Here is a 19,522-nt window from a genome sequence, read left to right as displayed (position 1 = left end):
ACTAGACTTAAATGCAGTTGAAGATGATGAAATAACAGTGGTCAAAATACTTACACAAATCAGCAACTTTTCCTCAGACTTAGTGAAATTGCTTCCAACCATGTTGCTGTGTGATTGCGCTGCGATCATAAGTTGGAAACTGGCAAGGCTCCAGGAAATGGTCGCGTGTTGTTCGCGTGTTGATTGCGCTGCTTGGACCGAGATGGGTCCATATGGCTTCGGCTGTATGGACCACAGTAACTCTTTTCCCTGTCAGGAGCCTAGGAGCCTAACGCCCCGGGGGGTCAGAGACGGGACCTTTTCGGAGGACCACTGACGTATGCAACCGTCGCAGTTTTTTGTGATGTCACTCTTTAGGTGTGTGCAAATTTTTCCTTGCACCGGGTGGAGTTTTTGGGTTGTGTTTTGCACGCCACAGGCTTTTCAACAGAAAATAACCAGCTGGAGGCAGAATGGTTGCAAAACACTACGGGTTTGTTACCTAACTCTGGGTTTCAAGACCAGTCCACCTCCAGCTGTTGCAAAACTACTACTCCCATCAGCCACGGTCTTTCAGTGCATGCTAAGAATTTTACTTTTGCTGCATCTAGGGTGCCACAGTTTAGAGACCCGTGCATAAAGGCCTGAAAAATGTGGGCCTGCAGAACTTACAATACTAGAAGTGCCAGCATTCCCAGGCATGCTGGAAGTTGTAGTTCTGCAACATCTAAAGGGCAATATGTATTCGAACGTCCTTGGGCCTTGAGGACACTGAAGTCAGGACGTTCGCATACGTCCTATGTCCAAAAAAATTTTAAATTCATTATGCTAAATAACAAGGAAAAGTGCCTAAATACACATTTGCCAACCAGGGTGTCTGCAGCTGTCCAGGCATGCTGGGACTTGTAGTTTTGTAAAAGCAGGAGACACATTTTTGGTTAAATACTAATATCTGATCATATATACTAACTTTTAAACTAGACTTAAATGCAGTTGAAGATGATGAAATAACAGTGGTCAAAATACTTACACAAATCAGCAACTTTTCCTCAGACTTTGTGAAATTGCTTCCCACCATGTTGCTGTAATATTGGGAAACTGGCAAGGCTCCAGGAAATGGTCGCGTGTTGTTCGCGCAATTGCGCATGCGCGATCGAAAAATCGCAATCGCAATATGTATTTTGGTTAAAATATCATACATATTCGATTTCAGAGTGCTGCTACAGCAGTTTTCGAAATATCTGCAATAAATTTCGCATTCGCATGTTGCGATATTTCGATAAAATATCAGGAATATTCTGAGCCAATCAGAGCGCTCCTCCAGCATATCTCGAAATTGCGCAATAAATATCGCATTCGCATGTTGCGATATTTCGATAAAATATCAGGAATATTCTGAGCCAATCAGAGCGCTCCTCCAGCATATCTCGAAATTGCGCAATAAATATCGCATTCGCATGTTGCGATATTTAGATAAAATATCACGAATATTCTGAGCCAATCAGAGCGCTCCTCCAGCATATCTCGAAATTGCGCAATAAATATCGCATTCGCATGTTGCGATATTTCGATAAAATATCACGAATATTCTGAGCCAATCAGAGCGCTCCTCCAGCATATCTCGAAATTGCGCAATAAATATCGCATTCGCATGTTGCGATATTTCGATAAAATATCACGAATATTCTAAGCCAATCAGAGCGCTCCTACCGCAGTTATTAAAAAAATCGCAATTATTTTCGCATTCGCAATAGCGAAAAATCGCATTCAATTAATTTCGATAAAATATCACGAATATTCGAATTTAGCGAATATATCTCGAATATTCGAATATATATTCGAGATATATCGCGAAATCGAATATGGCATATTCTGCTCAACACTAATCAGGAGGTGACTTACATAAACATTATCGACTTGTACCTCAGTGCTCATTATAGCATTTTCTTGCTGATCAAGTGAGCCTGTATCCTAGCCTGTTTGCTCTAGTTGCTGACCTTTTCTGCATTTAAAAAGATTGCTCTACTGTCTGCTACCTGCCTTGACTTTTACTACATTAACAAATACCACTTCTGTCTGCTACCTGCTCTGACTTTGCTACACTCCCGGATTATGCCCACTTCCAGCAGTCTGACTATATTTGTCTGGAGTGACGTCTATCTTGTTTCTCTCATCTTCGAATGGTAGGTCTACTATCGTCCATCTTGGGTCGGCTAGTGATGTACTACAATCAAAGTATATAGTTTTAAGTTTTGGGGTCAACCTAGTACTGGTAGACCTGTTTGCCTAAAGGGAAGATGGGCTGCTTATGGTAAAGTTACCCTCACCACTATTTACTTAGACTGTCCAGACCTTACAGGAAAACAGGAATCAAAGGGAAGATTTGAAAGTTAAAAGTAAAACAAAGGTTCCTTTAACATCCCCATTGGAGATTCAATATCCTTTTTACTGACTAACTCAGTTAAGGATAAAACTCCAGTGCATCCCCTTTCAGATAAAATCGTTTCCTGGGGGTAGCACATTCTCCACTCTTAGATTGCAATGACCATTTTCTTCTAAGAAACAAAAACTTTAAGTGCTGGTTCACACTTATGCGCTGCAAATTCAATGAGAATTTAAAGTGGTGCATGGTGTGAATTCAAATTGTGATTTATGCGTGCCATGTGCAATTTCAATGCAAATTTTGCGTGAATTTGTGAGGGGAGTGGTCACATTATTTTCTATAAAATCTAGGCAAAAATAATAATTGGCATTGATGTGAACACCGGACTGCAATTTCAATCCAGTACCATAGAAGTCTATGAAGCTGAAATTCACACAGGACCCTTTTTTTAAATTGGATCAAATTTGCAACGCATACACTGTATGTGAACAGCCTTCATTGGAAATTATGCTTTTTTACATGACATGCAAATCTTTGCTTTTCGGATTGCATCTGATCCACATAGAATTTGCATAAGTGTGAACCAGGGCTGAAAATTTTGAAGGAATTGGGCGTTAAGTGGCGGTTCTCTGATAATATTGCATACACATATATTGGTTAAAATATTTTTTTGTATTTATTCAGATATAGAAAAAGACATACATACATATATCAAAAAGATGGGCTATCAAAAACGCCTGCAAATTTTTAAAACAAATATATATATACAACAAGCCATCAAAGGGTGTTTATATGGAGATTGCTGACATGTTTTTTACAACCTAGAGAGACGCTTCTTTGGGGCTTTTTTCCATAGCATCTGGCACAAAACCTTTAAATTGTCTGGTGTGTTTGGACTAAGGGGAGACCAATGATAGACCATCTTGTGGGTGGCAGATACATAGCATGAAATACCCGATGGAATCAAGAAGCAGTTACTGTAGATGCTCTCAACTGGATGTAATGAATGGATGAAATGAATGACTGCACAAATCCTTCTACAAAAGGTATACATCCAATAGATCAGCAAACAAAGGTTCCCAAATGCAAAGCATTCAATTCACAAAAAGGGTCCCCATATGTGCTCTACAAAATGGAATGGAGGAAGCGTGGGTATTTACTTCATGCAGAAAGCCCCCAGCAGTGCCAATCAAGGTCTCCCGAGGACCCCCACAATCCAGCGTGTAATCCATTCATTACATCCAGTTAAGAGCATTTCCAGTAACTGCTTCTTGATTCCATTGAGTATTTCATGCTATGTAGCTGCCACCCACAAGATGGTCTATCATTGGTCTCCCCATAGTCCAAACATGCCAGGCAATTTAAAGGTATTGAGCCAGATGCTATGGAATAAAGCCCTGAAGAAGCGGCTCTCTAAGCTGTGAAACATGTTGGCAATCTCCATATAAACACCTTTTGATGGCATGTTGTATATATGTACTTCTTTTATAAATGTGCAGGCTTTTTTGATAGCCCTTCTTTTTGATATTAGTATGTATGTATTTTTCTATATTTTCTATAAAAAAAATGTAACCAATATATGTGTATGCTATTTGAAAAATTAAGAAAGCGAAATGGGACTATAGTGGTGCTTAATCATGTAGTACCATAACAATGGAAAACTCGAACACAATTTCAACAAATAATGCAAAAAAGTTTATTTTTAATTATACAAAATTGGTTAAAAGGAGAGTGATAACACAATAAAGGTCATTCACAAAAGAGTGATTATGAGTAGTGGTTGCATTGAAGATTTAGCTGTGGGTTGAGTGATCATATGTTATCCTGACAGGTTTCACCTTTAGGCTTCATCAGGGCATGTATGCATCAACCATAAACAAGGAAAGCAACTATGCAGACAGAAAAAAAGAGAAAAATAAAATATATGGGTAAAGAGGCAGAGTAACACATATATAGTTATCATGGGGATTTCAATGTTGACAGGTCCACCAATGAGAAAAAAGACTTACCACCAAGGGCCCTACTTCCCCTAGGTAGAAGGAAACACTATAGGGGCTTGGGAAATCGGGGAGGCCACCACGGCGGCAGGAGCCAACACAATCTCTGAAAACTATGCAACCACAGTGAGCGCTCGAATGACCTGGCCATCAAAAAGAAAAAGAATAAACAAGAGTAGAACCAAAATGTACCACTGAAAAAAGGTTCTTTAACATAAGCAAAAATTAGCAGAGAATAGCAACCGAAAAAGGTTGCATACAAAATATGCATATATATAGATTACAAGGATCTCAATCAGAGGTACTTACTTAAAATCAAGGCTCAAACTAGAACAGAAAAGGGGGGTGGCTGTATGTAAAGATGCCACATATGTCCAAGAGAAACTTGGAAAGTTTTTTTCTGAAATCAGAACATGGACATCAACGAGGAGTGGAATGAGTAAAAAAGTAAATAAATGAGTAAAAAATAAAAAAATAAAATATAAAAATATGAAGTAGAATATGTGGTTGAGGGAAAAAAGATGAGAAATGTAAAGAATGAAGTATGAAATAAATAAGTGAATACATATTTTGGATAAAAACTAATATATATATATATATATATATATATATATATATATATATATATATATATACAGTACAGACCAAAAGTTTGGACACACCTTCTCATTCAAAGAGTTTTCTTTATTTTCATGACTATGAAAATTGTAGATTCACACTGAAGGCATCAAAACTATGAATTAACACATGTGGAATTATACATAACAAAAAAGTGTGAAACAACTGAAAATATATTTCATATTCTAGGTTCTTCAAAGTAGCCACCTTTTGCTTTGATTACTGCTTGGCACACACTTGGCATTCTCAGGAGGTAGTCACCTGGCGCAGCACCCCATCACTCTCCTTCTTGGTCAAATAGCCCTTACACAGCCTGGAGGTGTGTTTGGGGTCATTGTCCTGTTGAAAAATAAATGATGGTCCAACTAATCGCAAACCGGATGGAATAGCATGCCGCTGCAAGATGCTGTGGTAGCCATGCTGGTTCAGTATGCCTTCAATTTTGATTAAATCCCCAACAGTGTCACCAGCAAAGCACCCCCACACCATCACACCTCCTCCTCCATGCTTCACGGTGGGAACCAGGCATGTAGAGTCCATCCGTTCACCTTTTCTGCGTCGCACACTGGGGTTGGAACCAAAGATTTGGACTCATCAGACCAAAGCACAGATTTCCACTGGTCTAATGTCCATTCCTTGTGTTCTTTAGCCCAAACAAGTCTCTTATGCTTGTTGCCTTTCTTTAGTAGTGGTTTCCTAGCAGATATTCTACCATGAAGGCCTGATTCACACAGTCTCCTCTTAACAGTTCTAGAGATGTGTCTGTTGCAAAAGGTGGCTACTTTGAAAACCTAGAATATGAAATATATTTTCAGTTGTTTCACACTTTTTTGTTATGTATAATTCCACATGTGTTAATTCATAGTTTTGATGCCTTCAGTGTGAATCTACAATTTTCATAGTCATGAAAATAAAGAAAACTCTTTGAATAAGAAGGTGTGTCCAAACTTTTGGTCTGTACTGTATATATATATATATATATATATATATATATATATATATATATATATATATAAAAGTAATTAAATTACAAAATATTTGAGTAAGTAATAAATAATAAAAGAAGTGTATTAAAATTAATAAGTATAAAGTATATGTATATAACATATATATGTTGTGGCAAAGTCGCTTGGGTTAGTAGAAATAGTGAAACATGCAGCGCAGCAAAGTCACCAAAATAGCAATAAATATGGCTTTATTGCATCAAAAATAATAATACAAACAAAAAGGCCTACTCCAGCTTAGGAGGCTAACTAAACAGTAGTGTCCCTCACTACGAGTTACTGGAGCGGCTATTCCGGCCTCCAGTATAAACAAACAAAATAATAGTTCAATATAAACAATAAGTTCTGACAGACCTTGTTCCTCAGATACACAGACAGACTTCAGTCTGCCCATCCAGCACAGCCTGGATCTCTGTCACATATCCTCCCCCCCAGCTTAACACCTGTGTGGGAAGCAGCCACCTCTGCAAACCCATGTACTCGGGACAGAACATCTGCGTTACTGTGGAGGAGACCTGCCCTGTGTCGTACCACAAAAGAAAAGGGCTGTAGGGACAAAAACCACCTCGTAACCCGAGCGTTCTTGTCCCTGTTGGTGTGCATCCATTTTAACGGAGCATGGTCTGTGACCAGGGTAAACCGTCTGCCCAACACGTAGTAGCGGAGTGTTTCTACTGCCCACTTAATCGCCAAACACTCTTTTTCGACTGTGGCGTAGCGCTGTTCTCGGGGTAACAACTTCCGACTCAAATATAGGACAGGGTGTTCCTCACCATCCACATTTTGGGACAACACTGCACCCAAACCCACCTCTGAGGCATCAGTCTGGAGAAAGAACTCCTTCCCAAAGTCAGGAGCCACAAGCACGGGTTGGGCACAAAGCGTTGCCCGAAGACCAGCAAAGGCTTCCTCAGCCTTGCTGTTCCACTTTACCGTGTCTGAACTTCTGGCTTTAATAAGGTCAGTGAGCGGGGCAGCCCTTGTAGCAAAGTGAGGAATAAACCTCCGATAGTAGCCTACGATCCCCAAAAAGGCTCTGACTTGTTTTTTCCTCAACGGCCTGGGCCAGTTCTGTATAGCTCCTATCTTGTTCATTTGCGGTTTAACAAGTCCCCTGCCAACCAGGTAACCCAAGTATCTAGCCTCAGCTAGACCCAAGGCACATTTAGAGGGGTTAGCTGTCAACCCCGCTCTTCTAAGAGTGTCCAAGACTGCATGTACTTTGTCCAGATGGCTTTCCCAGTCCGGGCTATGAATGATCACATCATCCAAGTAGGCGGCTGCATATTCGGTATGGGGCCTGAGCAACTTATCCATTAGCCTTTGAAAAGTGGCTGGAGCTCCATGGAGGCCAAAAGGCATAATCCTGTACTGGAACAGGCCATCAGGAGTGGCAAAGGCTGTCTTCTCTCGAGCATGCTTTGTCAACGGGATCTGCCAATAACCCTTTGTCAGGTCCAACGTGGTGAAGAACCTATCTTTGGCTAATCGCTCTACCAGTTCATCCACCCTAGGCATGGGGTAGGCGTCAAACTTAGACACCTCGTTTAACTTCCTGAAGTCATTACAGAACCTGATGGACCCATCAGGTTTAGGCACTAGAACAATGGGGCTGCACCACTGGCTGTGAGACTCCTCTATCACTCCAAGCTCAAGCATTTTCCTGACTTCAGCCCTTACAGCTTCCCTCTTGGACTCCGGAATGCGGTAAGATTTCACTCTTATGACAACCCCTGGTTCTGTAACAATATCATGGGTAATTTCTCGGGTTTGTCCAGGGTCAGGGGAGAAGACATCACTATTCCTCTCAACCAGGCCTCTAGCTTCCTCTACTTGCTCAGGTGTCAGCTCTGGAGAGATTGTCACTGAAGAACTAGGTGCCCACTGTGGCCATGCAGTCCTCTCTAGCCCTCCATGGCTTAAGGAGGTTTATGTGGAAGATGGCCTCCTTCTTCCGGCGTCCTGGCTGACTAATTTTATAATTTACTGGGCTCAGTTTTTCCAGGACCTCATAGGGTCCCTGCCACTGTGCTAGAAGTTTGCTTTCTGCGGTGGGTACTAGAACCATTACTCTGTCCCCCCTTTCAAACTGTCTCACTAGGGCCCTCTGGTCATAGTAGGACTTCTGCCTACTCTGCGCCTGCTCCATATGCTGGCGAACAAGAGGGGCAATCTGAGCCATACGCACCCGCATATCTTCAACATACTGGAGGACATTGGTCCCAGTTACCCCCTGTTCTTCCCAGGTTTCCTTTAGGATATCCAGTATACCCCAGGGATGCCTACCATATAAAAGCTCAAATGGGGAGAAGCCCGTAGAACTTTGGGGAATCTCTCGAACTGCAAATAACAGGTAAGGAAGTAACAAGTCCCAATCCTTCCCATCCCTGCTAACGACTTTTCTCAACATCCCCTTTAGGGTCCGGTTAAACCTTTCTACCAACCCATCGGTCTGGGGGTGATACACTGACGTTCTCAGAGTCTGTACATTAAATAGCTGACATAGCTCTTTCATAATACGGGAGACAAACGGTGTCCCCTGATCCGTGAGCAATGTCCTGGGTATCCCCACCCGTGTAAACATCTGAACCAGCTCTTTAGCAATACTTTTAGCATTAGCCTTACGTAGTGGAATGGCTTCTGGGTATCTGGTGGCATAATCGAGGATGACAAGGATGTACTGGTGCCCTCGAGCTGTTTTCTCTAAGGGACCCACTAGGTCCATGCCAATCCTCTCAAACGGAACATCAACTATAGGGAGAGGTATGAGTGGGGCTCTCAACTTCGGTCTGGGAGATGCCAGCTGGCATTCCGGGCAAGAAGCACAATATCTTTTAATCCCCTCATATACCCCAGGCCAAAAGAACCTCCTGAGCACCCGTTCTTGGGTTTTCTCCACCCCTAAATGTCCCCCCAGAAGATGAGAGTGAGAGTAATCCAGGATTTTCCGGGTGTATGATGAAGGCACAACCAGTTGTTCAAGCTCTTGTCCCTCATCGGAGGTCACTCTGTAAAGGAGATCATTTTTAAGGACAAAATAGGGATAGGCCTTTCCCGTTACCCCTTCCACTGGTACCCCATTAACCTCCACAACATTACTCCTGGCTTCCTGCAACAGGGGATCATCTACCTGATCCCGGCCAAAGCCACTACCCGAAATATCCAGGACATCTGTATCCCCCTCGTCCCCTTCACTGGTAGCCTCTGGGGGGGTTCCGGTTGACCAACCTCTGCCTCATCTTCTGTCTGTCGTGGGGCTCCGCCTCTCCTGGACTGCTCCCCACGCTGATTCAACAGGACTTCCTTGACAGCCCTATTAAATCTTAGCTTGCTCTCCCTGCGTTCCCGTCTCGTTTTACCTCTTTTTGGATTAGAGATATACAAGTCAGGATGAGCAAAGGGAAATACTTCATGGACCCCTGTATTTCTCTGCTCCACTTCAGGTTCCCCTTGTTCTCCCATCACAGGGGACTGTAACAGAGCATGGAAATTAGGGAAATTCCTTCCTATTATCAAAGGATATGGTAGACAAGGAACTACCACTGCTACGATCCTTACCAAACTGCCCTGTACTAACACTTCTACGTTGGCAGTAGGATACCGCACAGTACACCCATGAATACACAATACCCCCATGGTTCTATGCTTCTGTATCCAACAAGGTTTTACCAATTTACTGGCTACCAAAGTCAGGGCACTGCCAGAGTCCACCAGGGCCACTGTCTCTTGTTTGTCCAGCAGGACAGGTACTCGGAAGGTATGTCCCCCTTCTACCAAGCCTGCTAAACAAATGAGTCCGCAAAAGTCAGAGGAATCTTCCCCTAGACCACACTGCATGGGCTCAGAAAGATTGGGGCATCTCGCCCTGACATGTCCTTTGGCGCCACACTCAAAACAAGTTATGGAGTTACTCCTAGGGTGGTCCTCTTTCCCAGGGTTTTGACCTCTAAAGTCTGTTTTGGAAAAACGGGCTCCCGATCCGAAGTCTGCTTCCACTCCACTCCTCCGGTCTCCTGTTCTCTGTGTTTTCCCAGTCGTCCTAGAGAGAGATCGGTCCAAATTTTTGGTAGACAGGTACCGCTCTACTTGTGCGACCATACTATCACAGTCCAGGGGATTTCCATGAGTGACCCACTCCCGGAGGCCATTTGGAAGCTCTCTCACGTAACGGTCCAGTACAAGCGCTTCTATAATCTGTGCAGGGGTTTGAGTCTCTGGTTTGAGCCACTTCCGAGCCAGATGAATTAAGTCAAACATCTGGGATCTTGGCGCTTTTCCTTCTTTGAACCTCCAGTTGTAGAAACGCTGGGCCCTCACTGTAGAAGTTACCCCTAAGCGAGCCAGGATCTCTCCTTTCAGTTTGGGATAGTCTGCAGCAGCCACCTCATCCAGATCAAAATAGGCTTTCTGTGCTTCTCCCAGGAGGAAGGGTGCAATGATTCCAGCCCACTGTCCTGGGGGCCAGCCTTCTCGGGTGGCGGTCCGTTCGAACGCCAGTAGGTAAGTCTCCACATCATCATCCGGGGTCATTTTCTGCATACAGCTGCTTGCATGTATTTGGCTTACCCCCCCTGCTGGAGGGTTAGTAGACCCTTGGGTAGTCATCTTATCCAGGGTTGCTTTGAGAACAGCATGGTCTGACTGTTGTGCTTTAGTCAAAGCTTCAATCTGCAAAGTCAGGAGCCTGTTGGTCTCCTGCTGTACTGCAGCTGCTGCAGCTACCTGTCTATTAGTTTCTTGATGCACTGCAGCGGCCTGTCTATTAGTCTCTTGTTGCGCTGCAGCTAAGGCAGCGGCCTGTCTATTAGTCTCTTGCTGCACAGAGATAGCTTGTAACAGGGCTTTTACAATATCTTCCATTTTCTGGGTCCTGTACCTTTAAGGCCACTGTAACTGTAAAGTGACCGGTACAACAGCGAACATCCCACTGCTGCCACCACTTGTGGCAAAGTCGCTTGGGTTAGTAGAAATAGTGAAACATGCAGCGCAGCAAAGTCACCAAGATAGCAATAAATATGGCTTTATTGCATCAAAAATAATAATACAAACAAAAAGGCCTACTCCAGCTTAGGAGGCTAACTAAACAGTAGTGTCCCTCACTACGGGTTACTGGAGCGGCTATTCCGGCCTCCAGTATAAACAAACAAAATAATAGTTCAATATAAACAATAAGTTCTGACAGACCTTGTTCCTCAGATACACAGACAGACTTCAGTCTGCCCATCCAGCACAGCCTGGATCTCACACTGAGCTCTCCCCTCTTCCCAGACTCCATCAGGTGCAGGCTAATTAATAGGGAGAGAGAGGAGGTTTACCTGTTGGGCCAGGCTTAACCCTCTCTACGACAGGGAAAGCTGACCTTTCCAATCTCACACTGACATACCTGGAATCATGTACTCTGTCACAATGTATATGGGTGAGGATCAAATTCAATTAATGAATGCGTGGTCGACCCCCCCCCTTGGACTACAGGAGAGTCAGGACGCTCTATACGTTGCAGATAGAGAAAGGAGCTGTGTGTCAGTGGGCGTCCTGACTCTCCCGTAGTCCAAGGGAGGGGGCGAGCACGACACTCCACACCAGGGAGAAAGCCTTGCATCACTATGTGGAGTTACAGACAGAAGAACAGGAAGTGAGGATTCTTCAGAAGAAATAAGGTAATTTAAAAGCTTAATCAAAGGATGAGGTAAGTGAAAGAGGACTGCACTAAAGTAAAGGAAGCCATTTAGGAAAAAAAATTGTACCTTTACAACCCCTTTAAGCGCGCTCACCATTCACCCGGCATCTGACGTCACCGGCTGAATGCGGACGTGACGTGCCACTGCGAAAGCACCGAGATTTACGGTACCTAGCTACGGACTCCAATGATCACAGAGCCAAGCGGCAAAAAGCTCGGAGGGCGTGGCTAAAACATAGTACATGGAGGGGAGGCAACCGTGATGGCTCCTGAGCTAACTTTTTAATCCTATTGGCCTCGGTGGATGTAAAAGAACTGCCGGAGTAACGGGAAATTCTAGATAAAACTAGATTAGGTCCAAGATGGACACCCCGAGAATAGGCAAACACAGGAAAAAAAAGGGAAGATCAAGGAAAGGCAAAGGCACGGAACGGGCATCGATTGGGATAAAAAACCCAAAGGTGCCCTGGGCATCCATATGGCCGCAAATGTATGCCCAATGACCAGATTGAACCCCACAGCACGGCATCCACAACCCTAAGGGCTCTAAGGTGGCAAGACCAAGAACAACATCTATGCGGAGACAGCGAACCAAACAAACTGAGTCTGCAAATGTGGGGGAGAAGCAACAGGGAAATGCCAACAACAGAAAACATTCATTAAAGAAATGTTTAAATTAACAAAAAACAAGTATATATAAATATGATACACACTTATAAAACAAATTGTAAATAACTATATGTTAATTAATAATGAGAAAATTCATCTAACAAATAAATGTTGAAATAATAAATAAGAAGGATCAGAAAATGTATACACAGGGGACAAGGGGAGGGCAAGAAGGGAAGGGAATGAAAAATGTGTATGCTATATTATCAGGGAACAACCACTTAATGCCAATTCCTTTACATTTTTCCTCTATATATACCTAATATTTAGGGCTGGTGCTCCCTGATAATTTGTTAAGCTGTGTTAGCTATGGGCCTTAGACTCTATATCCACAATGCTTGATATCTATAGAGGAGATTTACTTTGACTGGTGCACACAGAATCTGGTGCAGCTGTACATAGTGACCAATCAGCTTCTAGGCTTTAAAAAGCTTAACTGAACAAGCTGAAGTTAGAAGCTGATAGGTTACTATGCACATCTACACCAGATTTTGTATGCACCGATTTTTAGTCAATCTTCCCCTATGTTACTGTTTAGCAAACTATATACTTTTTGGAGTGTCCCAACTTTCTGCCATTGTTTTACTCATGTTTTTGAGAACAAAATGGGCAACCCTGGGGAGACAGTGTGAGGCAAAGTATAGTATTGTTCTCTAAATAACAACTTATCAGCCTAGAGAACACGGATGTAAGAAAAAAATACCCTCCTGTTTTTCCCCATCCTTTTTAATGCAGACTGTGGGGGGAGATTTACTAAAACTGGAGCACTCAGTATCTGGTGCAGCTGTGGCTGCATTAACCAACCCTTTGTGTAATTGTTTTTTTTTTTTGTAAAGTCCAACCCCAGACAACATTTAATATTTCATTTTGGGTAGCACAGGGAAGAGTTAGAGCCTTTCCCTGTTTTTTATTGCCATATGTGTCCCTGTTGAGGAGATTGTCCTAATTTCCTGTCAAGACAGGAGCTACAGGGGGCCCCTGACTTACGAACGGGTCAGGGACTTTAGGTTTGTTCTTAAATCGGAAATGTTCGTAGGTTGACCTGCATGTGCAGAACGGTAATTATGTAATTTTCCGACATTTTCCGATGTTCCGTCGAATGGCTCCGAATGCGCAGAACGGAAGATACGTCGCTTTCCGATGTTTTCCGATGTTCTGTCGAATCTGCCCGCCGTCTAAAATGGACAAAAATGGCAGATACGTTCCCGTTTCGTAAGTAGGAGTTGTTCGTAAGTCAGGGGCCCCTGTAATTGGAAATACCTTAGATGCTTAGATGGGTTACACAAACAAAAACACGTTGTTAGTTCAGAAGGAAAGGTTTACAACTTCTGAAAATGTATTTATTGCTGTCTTGGCAGTGCCTGCCTCTTGTATGGGTGTCACAGGAACAGGAAGTGTCAGAGAACTTTCATAGTGGGATCACAGACAGAAATCAACATGTGACAACTCTTTCCCATTTTATAAAAAAAAGAAAAACGATTGGCTGCAGTTAGGTATTAAGTCTACATGATCCGTTAATACATCCATTTTATCTGTAATAATTTCAAACTAAAAAAAAAATGTTTTGTTTTTAAAGCTTAGTTTGGTTAAGGCAGCTTTTAGATTAAAAAGTTCTGATGTCCTTTTTAAAATGCTTACTAAACAGGTTGTGATTTCCTTAGAGTAGCTTGGTTATCAATCTATTTTATGCGTATTACTTATATGGAGGGCTATATCATTTGGGTGCAGTGCTCTTCGCATTGTCCAGCTGAAGAATGTTTATTAATATTATATGATAACTAGAGTTTAAGACATGAGTGAATCAAGTAGTAATATATACAATGTCACCACAAAAATCATTGATATAAAACACACATAAAATATTGGTATGTACTATCATATTTCTTTAAAGCACTTTATATTGAGTGCAAGATGCTGTAGTTATCTGAAATATTTTCCTGCAAGCAAACGTCATCATAAATAACTCTTAGTTCTTTTTTAAGCCTTTTTTTCAGCCTTTTATCTATCTGTGCTGTTTATATCAGCAAAATGATTTAGCTAACTAAAATATAAAATTATTTTTTTGTTCCTCAATTTTTAACTGAAACTTCTTTGCAAAAAATAAAAATAAAAAAATAAAAACACTACAAGTCATAAATTACATGTCATATGATTTCAGCAGCACGTCAGTGGAGAAAAAACTTGTTCTGACCTGAAAAATGCTCAAGTGAGCCCCATTTGCACTGACCATGAGAATGAATTAAGGGACAAATGGGTGTATAGCAGAGCAATAAACTTGAGCTATTTGTACTGATTGATGGGAGGATAAAACTCAGAATTGTATGGCTGAAAAAGTGTAAAATATGGTTCAATATCTTCCCAAGTCACATTCTTATATCAAAATTGTAATGGAGAACTTCTAAAAGCCGGAGGGAAACTTTTGATACAATATTTAGTTGCTTATGTTTAATCTAAACAAATACAACAGCCTTATAAACATTTTCACATATACAAATCTACATTATATGAACAGACGAGGGCACCAGCAATGTAACCATCTCTCTTAAGGTCATGACAAAATCGAAAGAATCCGGGTAAGTATTCTGCAAAATAATACCCCCCTCAGCCCCCTCTTCAATCAACTACAAAACACCAACAGAAACCTTCTACAATCAACTAAGTTCACTCTGGAACCCATCTCCATCGATACCACCAAAATTATCATTGGTGCGTTGCGGAACAGCACAGCACCCAATGACATCATTCCCACCAAGCTGCTGAAGGAATGCGCCGACATTCTGGCGCCTCCCATCACACAGCTTATAAATCAGTCATTTAAGGAAGGCATAGTGCCATCCCTGCTGAAAGAGGGCACAATCCAGCCCATCTTGAAAAAACCTAACTTGGATCCCAAGGACCCAACTCACCGCCGCCCCATAACAGGCCTAAATATTCTCTCCAAGATAATGGAGAAAATAGTGGTACAACAGCTGCAACAGCATCTGGATACCCACAATCTACTCGATCCATTTCAATCAGGTTTCCGTCCCAGACACGGACAGAAACGGCCTTACTCAAAATATGGGACGATGCCCTCGAGGCCGCAGACGAGGGAGAATCCTGTCTCCTGGTTCTGCTGGACCTAAGCGCAGCCTTTGACACAGTAGACCACAAAATGTTACTGATGCGACTGGCCGAGGTAGCCAGAATCGCAGAAGGTGATTTACCATGGTTTTCCTCCTTTCTTGAAAACCGATTACAAACAGTGAAACTGGGATCTTTCACGTCGGAAAAACGCACGGTGCCATGTGGAGTCCCCCAAGGATCCCCCCTGTCACCGGTACTGTTCAACATCTATCTTCGCCCTCTCTTTGATATTATCAGTAGCCAAGAACTACTTTATCACTCTTATGCAGACGATACGCAATTGTATTTTCGCATCTGCAACAAAAAGGATCATCATCTCAGTTTAGAGAAATGTCTCTCTTCGATAGAAAACTGGATGACTAAGAGTTATCTTAAACTCAACAGTTCCAAAACAGAACTTCTTATGTTTCACGCCAGCCGAAAGAGTCAACTGGCAACAACTTGGACACCGCCGCCCATTCTGGGCCAAAGCATCTCCCCTAGCTCCAAAGTCAAAAGTCTAGGAGTCATTTTTGACACCTTCATGACAATGGACGCACAAATAGGGTCAGTAGTCAGCGGATCGCACCATTTGTTGCGCCTACTACGCAGACTTATTCCATTTATCCCCAAAGAAGACGTAGCAGTCGTGGTGGGAACAATCGTGAATTCCAGACTGGACTATGCAAATGCCCTTTACCTCGGGCTCCCAAAGTACCAAATCGCTCGTCTGCAAGTCGTACAGAATACGGCCGCCAGACTGGTGACTGGGAAAAGGACATGGGAATCAATCTCACCTTCGCTGAGAACCCCTCACTGGTTGCCAGTAAAAGACAGAATTGTATTTAAAGCACTCTGCCTGACACATAAGTGCATCCATGGGAAGGCGCCGCAATATCTTTGCGACAAGATAGAACCTCACAATTCTAATCGCGTTCTGCGATCCACTGACCAAAATCTGGTCAAGGTGCCAAAAACCAAATACAAGTCCAAAGGAGAAAGAAGGTTTGCTTTTCAAGGTCCGAGACTATGGAACGCTTTACCAACCAGCGTTCGGTTGGAGGAAAACCACCTGACTTTCAGAAGACAGATTAAAACTCTACTCTTTTGATGTCATGAGACACAAAACATCAAGCGCCCAGAGGCGATTCAGTTCGCATGTGCCGCGCTATATAAGTTTTTCATTCATTCATTCATTCATGATGATGATAATGCAAACAGCTGTGGTGACAAAACTAGAAGTAGTGCTTTAATACTCACAACGTAAAGGTAAACCATTGGCAAATCATGAAAAGCTTTGAGAGTTCTAGATATTAATGTACCGGTTCTGCTACAGTTTGTAGCATTAGTTACATAACTGTATTTACAGATACACCCTGATTCTTTATATGTGAACTGCACAAGATATACACTACTTCCCAACCTATTTATATGTGTTGTCCAAGCCAATGCATTGGTCATAAAGGCTAAAGGTATTTTACTGGGATCTGTGTCTCTTCTTCCTCATTGGGCGACATTGACTCCCACCACTATCAATCACAGCCAGTGAGCCAATGAGGAGAAAGCGGGGGCAGGGTGAGCTGCACTCTGTGTGGGAATGGACACACACAAAGCAGCCACTCGGGAGCGAGAATGCTTGGGTGCACTTAGCAGGAGGGAAGGATCAGGAGAGCCAGCAGGGGGACCCAAGAAGAGGAGAATCGGGGCTACTCTATGCAAAACAACTCCACAGAACAGGTAGGCATGAGGTAAAAAAAATAAAAAATAAACCTGCCTTTATTTTTCCTTTAATGTGCATCCATTGTCACCAGAACAGGAATTAAGGGAAAATGGGCTCCATTCCCAGAAGCAGAACGAATGCGGTATTAAGGTGTCTGAACACATTTTGACTAAAAATCGCATGCGATCCTGAAACTTTGAAATCTGTATACTGTTTTGTGGTATTTACTGCAAAACGCTGGAAATGCTTGGTAAATACCGTATGAAAAGGCGCTAAATGCAATTCACAGAAATAAATAAATAAGTAAATGCATGCAGTAAAAAAGTAGTGGTACAGGCATGTGGTAGTTAACCTCCCTGGGGATAATAATGTGGCTCGGGGTTAAATTTTAGTACCATTAGCGGTAACCTGAGCCACACTCAGGGTTGCATTGCAGAATCCTGGTCCAGGTTAATTACCTTGTCTACAGGATCCTGGGATGTCCCCCCGCTGTGTCTGTGGACTGTGTCCTCCGCCCGATGCTCTGTGTGCCGGGCCCTGTTCCCTGAAAGCGTTGTGATGCATTGGGGGGCGGAACCCAGGGGCAAATTCAAAAAGTACACAAAACATAACACAGTACACTGTAATCTTACAGATTACATTACTGTATCAAATCATTGCACCTCCCTTTTGTCCCTAATACTTTGGCCCTTTTCCATCCTGGAGGTTCTCCCCTTAGCAAGTAATTTGCATTGGTATTTTTAGCACCCAAATGCATTACTTTAGATTTGTCCTCCGCCCGATGCTCTGTGTGCCGGGCCCTGTTCCCTGAAAGCGTTGTGATGCATTGGGGGGCGGAACCCAGGGGCAAATTCAAAAAGTACACAAAACATAACACAGTACACTGTAATCTTACAGATTACATTACTGTATCAAATCATTGCACCTCCCTTTTGTCCCTAATACTTTGGCCCTTTTCCATCCTGGAGGTTCTCCCCTTAGCAAGTAATTTGCATTGGTATTTTTAGCACCCAAATGCATTACTTTAGATTTTTCAACATTAAACCTCATTTGCCATGTAGTTGCCCAACCCATTATTTTTTTTAGGTATTCTTGTAAGGTTTCCACACCCTGCACATAAGTTATTGCCCTGCTTAGCTTTGTATTATCCACAAATATTGATATTGAGCTGTTTATCCCATTCTCTATATCGTTTATGAATAAATTAAACAGAATTGGTACCAGAACAGATCCTTGGGGGACCCCACTTAAAGGTCAGCTTTAACAGATATATTATTGGATTCTAAAAAAGGAAAACATTAAGGCCTCTTGCACATGGGAGTAAAAAAATGCCACGTTTTCTACTGATTTGAAATTAGATGCATTGTTATCTATGGAACAATACACACAGCTGAGTAACGATCAGAGATGTGTACAGAGCCATAAAACAAAAATAGAAAATGTTGCATTTGAGTGCAGTAATTCACACGCATACGCACGTTTACGCATCTATTAGCATGTTTAAGTGAGTATACTGTAAATGAGTATATTACAACACTGGCAATTAAGAATTGTGTTCATCTATACGCTTGTTCACCTTTGCACTCCTATACATGTTTTTACGCAAGGTCATTATGGAACATTTAACTCAGGTTCTTTCTGTCAATAATTATTCAAATTGTCGCTGGACTGGCATAAGCTGTCAAGTTGGCAGCACATTTGTGAGTTGGCATTTGCAAACACAGGCAGTGGGGGGGGGGGGGGGGGGGTTCTTTTAACTCAAATAATTAATGTGAATGATTATTTTATACTGTCGATGGTTAACAGAGTCCAGTAGTTTACTATATTCTGGTATATGGGTTTCTTGGGGGTAGAAGGAAGACCACAGGGTGGATGGCATACATTTAAGATATTTTCCGTTTTATAAACACTACCATATTTGTTTTTCGTGTGTGGCTTTGTATTTCAGTATCACTAGGTTGTGTGCTTGTTTCAGTGAGCCATATGGCTGTTGCTTCCATTGTACTGAAAACAGTTTAAAATATCCAAGGAAAATAATATTTTCAGATGTAAAGAAGTGTAGACCTCAGGCTAAAAATTCTAAAAAGATTAGGAAATAATAACTGTGACTACATGCGCTATTACTTCAGGTAAAAAAAAAGTATGAATAATAAAATCATTGCCTGGTTATTTGGGTATGAAAAGCATAAGTATATCTAGGCTGCTGTAATACAGGGACATTAACATGTTCAAAGTGACTGAATACAGTTTCAGAAATGAGTTTGGAGTCTGTGGGTCATCTATGCAAGGGATTATTCTGCATGTAAGCCCCTAGGTCAGTTTATATTATTTAATTTATCTTTTTGTGGAATCCTAAGAGATTTGCTTCCT

The sequence above is a fragment of the Rana temporaria genome, chromosome 5 (genome assembly GCF_905171775.1).
Source record: "Rana temporaria chromosome 5, aRanTem1.1, whole genome shotgun sequence".
Classification (NCBI taxonomy): Eukaryota; Metazoa; Chordata; class Amphibia; order Anura; family Ranidae; genus Rana; species Rana temporaria.
Note: the sequence above shows the minus strand (reverse complement) of the source record.